The sequence below is a fragment of the Vigna unguiculata genome, chromosome 1, assembly GCF_004118075.2.
Source record: "Vigna unguiculata cultivar IT97K-499-35 chromosome 1, ASM411807v1, whole genome shotgun sequence".
NCBI lineage: Eukaryota > Viridiplantae > Streptophyta > Magnoliopsida > Fabales > Fabaceae > Vigna > Vigna unguiculata.
In genome coordinates, this window is record NC_040279.1 from 39,325,000 (window position 1) to 39,331,078 (window position 6,079).

General features: G+C 40.3%; 1 pseudogene; it reads right to left on the bottom strand.

Moving 5' to 3' along the window:
* Nucleotides 1-647: 647 nt before the first annotated feature.
* On the bottom strand, nt 648-5,843 carry LOC114180794 (annotated as a pseudogene).
* Nucleotides 5,844-6,079: the final 236 nt, after the last annotated feature.

Here is a 6,079-nt window from a genome sequence, read left to right on the forward strand (position 1 = left end):
ATACTCTAAAATCCTCAGTCTGGAAGTAAGGAATTACAGTGTTAACAATCTGCTCAAATACAATACGATGCTATTGAGCCATGACAGAAGGCATAGACCATTTTCCATCAACAATAACATAAGCTACTGTTGCTCACAGAATAATATTGATTTCTTCAGGAATTCGAAGATAAGTCATCACACACCTATTGAGCTATTTGTCTTTGTTCAAAAAATAATTGAACCACTATTACCAATGTTCCAAACAGAATGCATTGGAATAGAACTCAGACTATTTCCATTACCAGATCAAATGGAGGATTTAACAAAGGACTGAATGAACTTACTCCCTGTAGTCACTAAGCAGTAATAATATTTGGCCATTATTCCTTGCCTGCCAACATATTCCAACCAAGCAACATCATAGCAGTGTATAAATAAGAAAACTAAAGCGGCAACTAAACTTCACTTATACGGGATGATTGCATAAAAAATAAACATTATGTTGCAGACATTTATTTTACAAATTTAATTTTAAAATTATGCTATCCTCACAACCATGGCATCTGGTTTAGTGTTTTATCAAATCAACCACCTATAATCAATGTGCATATTGGTAGTCATCAGATCAACAGCCTATAATCAGTGTGCATATTGGTAACAAACAGTTGTTCAAGTACAAATATTTTTAGCACTGAAAAAGGTTTCATCAAGAATCTTGATATTTTTCAACTGCCAAGACCTGTCCAGTAATTATTGATAAATAGAGTAAATAAAAGGAAGAGATGGATAATTCGTCAACAAAAACAGGACATGAGCTTTATAGAAAAAAGAACAAAAAACATATGGTGGTATCAAGAACACCACTCTCTTGCATTCTGGAACATGCGCAACCAAGGACTAGGCCCATTCTTCTCCACATCCCAGTGCTTTGGATACCATGGGAACTGCCACATTAAGAAGCAACGCTCTGGATGAGGCATCATGGCAAGATGCCTCCCATCTGGGGAACAAATAGCTGCTACCCCTAAAGGAGAGCCATTCACATTGAAAGGGTAGGACTCAGTTGGATTCCAGCATCATCACAATATCTTATAGGAGCTAACTCAGAATGACTATTCGTCAAACACACCTTCATCTGGAAAATAAGCCTTTCCCTCACCATGAGCAGCCCATATACCCATTGTGCTACCTGCCATGCCCTTGAACATCATAGCCGGTGAGGGCAGTATGGTAACGCTTGTAAAGCGGCATTCAAACCGCCCTGAAGCGTTATGAATGAACCTTGGTTGTGATAGGTCGCCACCAGCACCATGCACACCCCAATTACTGGACCAGGTACCCACCCCAACAAAGCCATTAGCTGACACCCGTTGCATACACCTAGACTAAAAGTGTCTGGTCGCTTGTAAAACTCCTGAAATTGTTGCAAAACATGCTCATTGAATCTTATGCAAGCAGACCAACCTTTTGCGAATCAAGCACATCAGCATAGCTAAATCCACCAACAAACACAATTCCACGGAACTCTTGCAAAGAGATCTTTCTATTGAGAAGGTCTGACATGGTAACATCCCATGGCTCAAAACCAGCAGCATAAAAAGCTGCAGCCATTTCTCTATCTCCATTGCTCCCTTCTTCTCTAATCACAGCCACTTAGGTTTCACAGTTGCAGACAAAAACTTTCCTCAGTGAAGACAGGAGAATAGGTCAGATCCCATGAGGGTTCATATCGATGTTTTAGTCCTTCTTTCTCCATATCCACACAAGATGCCAGTCTTTGGAACTTCTCCAACTGAAAACTGGTCTCTTCCCACATGTCCCTAAGGATGGTAGTTTTTTCTGTTAAGAAAATCTCCCATCAACCTTAACTTCTATCGATGGATTGGCTGTTACTTGACCAATGATTTCAGCTGAAACTCCCACATTGCCCAATTTATTCCATCACCAAAGTCAGATTTTTCTTGCTTACTTCAAGAACTAACCCAAGCTCTTCAGCATAGAGTGTTTGGAAGAGACTGTTACCTTGAGATGCCAAGTTCAAATTAAGTCCGCAATTACCAGCAAATGCCATCTCTAAGGCACAAACAAGTAGCCCACCATCGCTAATATCATGGCCAGCAGATATCAGTTCATCGGTAAGAAGATCTTGAACACCTTCAAAGACCTTTTTAAGATAAGGAACGTCATCAAGATCAGGACACTCATCCCCAACTTGGTCAAACGCTTGGGCAAGAGCAGATCCACCTAACCGCCTCTTACCTTTTGACAAATCAATATGAAGCAAAACACCTTCATCCTAAGTTTTAAGTCTGGAGTCACTGTTTTTGTTATATCAGGACAAGTAACATAAACACTGATAACAAGATTTCCAGGAGCCTTGACAACTTCTCCATCAGAACGGGCTGCCATAGAAAGGCTGTCTTTCCCTCCATCAATAGCAATGCCAAGTTCAATCATTGCTTCAGATAAAGATATGGCAGCATCATACATGTCAGCTCCTTCCCCATCAAGCTTGGCAGCATACATCCAATTACCACTAGCCTTGACATCAGAAAGGAAGTGACCTTTTGCCCATACAAGATTTGTTAGTGCTTCTCCAACAGCCAACCGAGCCATTGCTTTGGGGTCTAACAAACCTTTGATTGGTTGTTCCCCAATGGCACAAGCACCTCCAGTCAAATCAGTAAAAGTTTGAGCTGTAACAGCAACATCAGCAAGGGAATCTGCAAAGGACCAACAGTTTGCTGTTGTGCAACTAGACCAGTAACACACCTATCAACTTTTGTAGTTAAGAAACGTTTGAACAGACAGATGGTAAACTCAACACCCTCTTCAAAGAATCTATCACTGTAATCCAGGTGCAATATCAAGTGGCTCCGCTCATAGACCACCCGACTAAAGTTTAAAAGATTTTTTGGCATGTCACCAAGGACTTTCTCCAATTCAAGATCAACTGCGGGTGAGGTGGAGGAAGTCCATTTGAAATACACTGTTGAGTTGCTAGGCTATCGACTAACACAACACGTCCATCACCACTAATAGTTCCAATAACAGCCATTGAAACTTTTTCCCTGCTACAGATTGATTCCAAGAGATCACGACTTTCAGGCTTCACCAAGATTGCATCCTGCTCCTGATACTCTGCCCCCAAATTTCTAGAACAGACATTGTATGATCACCAACCACAATTGCTCGGACATCTATCTCTGCACCCTTTGGATATATAATTTCCTTTACAACATTGCAATTCCCACCAGCACCCTGATCATGAATGCTGATAATTGGGTTTTTATCCCCCATCTCAATACAGCCCGAACAAGACGATATAGTTTTTGAGCCATCTCAGCATCCCCACGTTGCACAGCATTGAAATCAAGCTCTGCATCATTCTGCCCACTGACCATGCTTGAGGCCGCCCACCTCCCATACCAATGCGATAAGCTGGGCCTCCAATCTTGACAACCAGCATCCCAATGTCAGGTTCTCCCTTTGTTATATGAAGGTGGTCTATCTGTCCAATGCCTGCACTGAACATGATTGGCTTCAACCATTCTCGTCTCTCCCCACTAGGAAGTCTCATTCCAAAAGTTCTACAAAAACCCTGGATCAATGGCTCTCCAAATTTGTTCCCATAATCAGATGCACCATTACTAGAATCTATGAGAATTTGTAAAGGTGGTGCCAAATTTGATGGATAAGTAAAGGAGGGGTCTTCCCATGGAGCATAAAAGCCAGATGTGTTGAGATTCCCAACACAATAACCAGCTGTAGCTGCCTGGACAAAGGACCCCTTCCAGTAGCATGTGTATCCCTAATGCGACCTCCTGCACCCGTCTCTGCACCAGGATAAGGTGCCACTGCACATGGAAAATTATGTGTTTCAGCTGTAAACAAGATATCTAACTCATGTACTGCAATTTCTAGGACATGATGAGCCAGGCTGAACTGGTCGGAGCTGCTTTACTGGGAAACCCCTATTGCACTTGAGTTATCTTTAAACCCAATAACTGAGTTATTTGGATTTGCCTGCAGAGTACTTTTCACAATTTGCATTAGAGTCTTTTCCATAAGTTGTCCATCAATGAAAATCTTTCCAGTAAAAAACCAATGTCTGCTATGCTCACTGTTGGATTGCGCAATATCAAACAACTCCACATTTGTTGGGTTGCGCTTAATGTCTTCTCTGAAAAGTTTGGTGTAGTATTCTAAATCCTGGTCATCAAAGCAAAACCCATCTCTAGATTAATCTCTTCTAATGCCTTCCGTCCCTCTCCATACAGGTATATAACGAATCTCCTCAGGAACAATACTGGTCTCAAAGGATGTTAGCTTCTGACTATAAACACATTCGGTCATTCTATCATGCACCATAGATGCAAATTCATTTATTTGATGATCTTGCAGTTCACTTGTGGTGAACAACAAGTACCTCCTTGACCGTTCCAAACGTGTCACTTCTGTCAATCCACAAGCATGGCAAATTGCCACAGCATTAGTAGACCATGCTGTGGTAAATGACAACCTGGGACCAACCTCGACTATAACTGGACTCAACCCCTCCTTCCTCTTCTTCTCAAGAAAGCTCTCATTTCCCAGATTCTCGGGCTCAAATGTTTCTTGAAGAAGCCATTTAAGGACTGAAAATTTTCACTCGAAAGTTGTGAACTAAGGCCAACATTATAACATTGCTCCGTTTGTATTTCCACGATCTGACTAGAGATTTTCACTTGAGTATCCTTTAAAAGCTCAGCAGCTGCACTTTTTTGCATAAACGGGACTCGGAATAAATGAACAACTTCCGAGGCAGGCTTCTCAACTAAGCCAGGTTGCTATTCTACAGAACTGTTCACACCACCAGAAACCACTGCTCTGGGATTTTCATGAGCCTGACAACTTAAAGGCAAAGCTCTTCGAGTTGATCCCAAAGCCCAATTCCTATTCCAAAGCGTACCCCAAAGCATGTGACTTCTATGTTTCTGAGGTTTCTTCTTCAAAAACAATGTCTGCCTCGAAGTACCCTGAAATAAGTTCACAAAACCCATCAACAAAGATGCATTTTCATTTTCCAAATTAAACATAGTGCACCAACTTGTCAACGACAAAGATATAACCAAAACAAACACAAACCCAGGTCAACCATTCAAACTTTCAAGCCATCCCAATATGTTCCTACAACAGTAAAGGAGAAGGAAAAAACAAATGGAAAGGGAAAACCCATAAAACATAGCTGCACTTCATTTGCTAGTTTAACACGCTGCACCAAGTGATCAACAAAAAACTGACAAATAAAAACAACCTATGCCAAAGCTACAAACCTTGAATCAAAACATGCTATAACAGTATCAAAGCATGAAACACCCCTTCCCCAAGAAAAAACGACAACAACAACAACAACAACTAATAAATAAAAGGGGTCCGTCACATAATGCTAATTCAAAGACAGGGAGTAAAAACAAACCTGCAGGAATTGGGATACCCCAACTTCTGTGACAGCAGCCATGTCCTCGATCAAGTGTAGGGAAGCTCTAAAACAGAAACGGAGGGCGAAAAATAAAAACTTCGAGGACCAAGCAGAATCATAAAAAGTTATGGTGCGAATAAAAGTGCAACGAAGAATACCGAAACAAAAAGAGTGTGGCAGTAGCGTAAAACAAAGAGGGTTTTGGTGTGGCACAGAATAAATAAAACCCCGTCGATAGCTTTGGCGCTATTTTCTATTCTTCAATTTTATATATATTTTTTCCTCTTCCTCGGTTGGATCGATCAAATCCTTTTCTGCTGAATTTTGTGCCCTTTGGTTTCATGGAAAAAATTATTTCTGCAAGGAAATTAACAGAAAACATATACTTATTTCTTGATGAAAGATAAAAGATGTGACAAACAAATATACCGTTTTTATTCAATCTAATATATTTTTACTTTGTATAAAGAAAAGAATAATTTATGCAATATATTTTATAGTTATCCTCTCCGTTTATATTTTTCATAGAATTATATCGCGTTTATTTTACTTTTAATTCACTTATTTATGATTTTGAAAACGATGTGTTTTTTCGTATATTTTTCTTTACAAGAATACCCTTAGACAATATTTTAC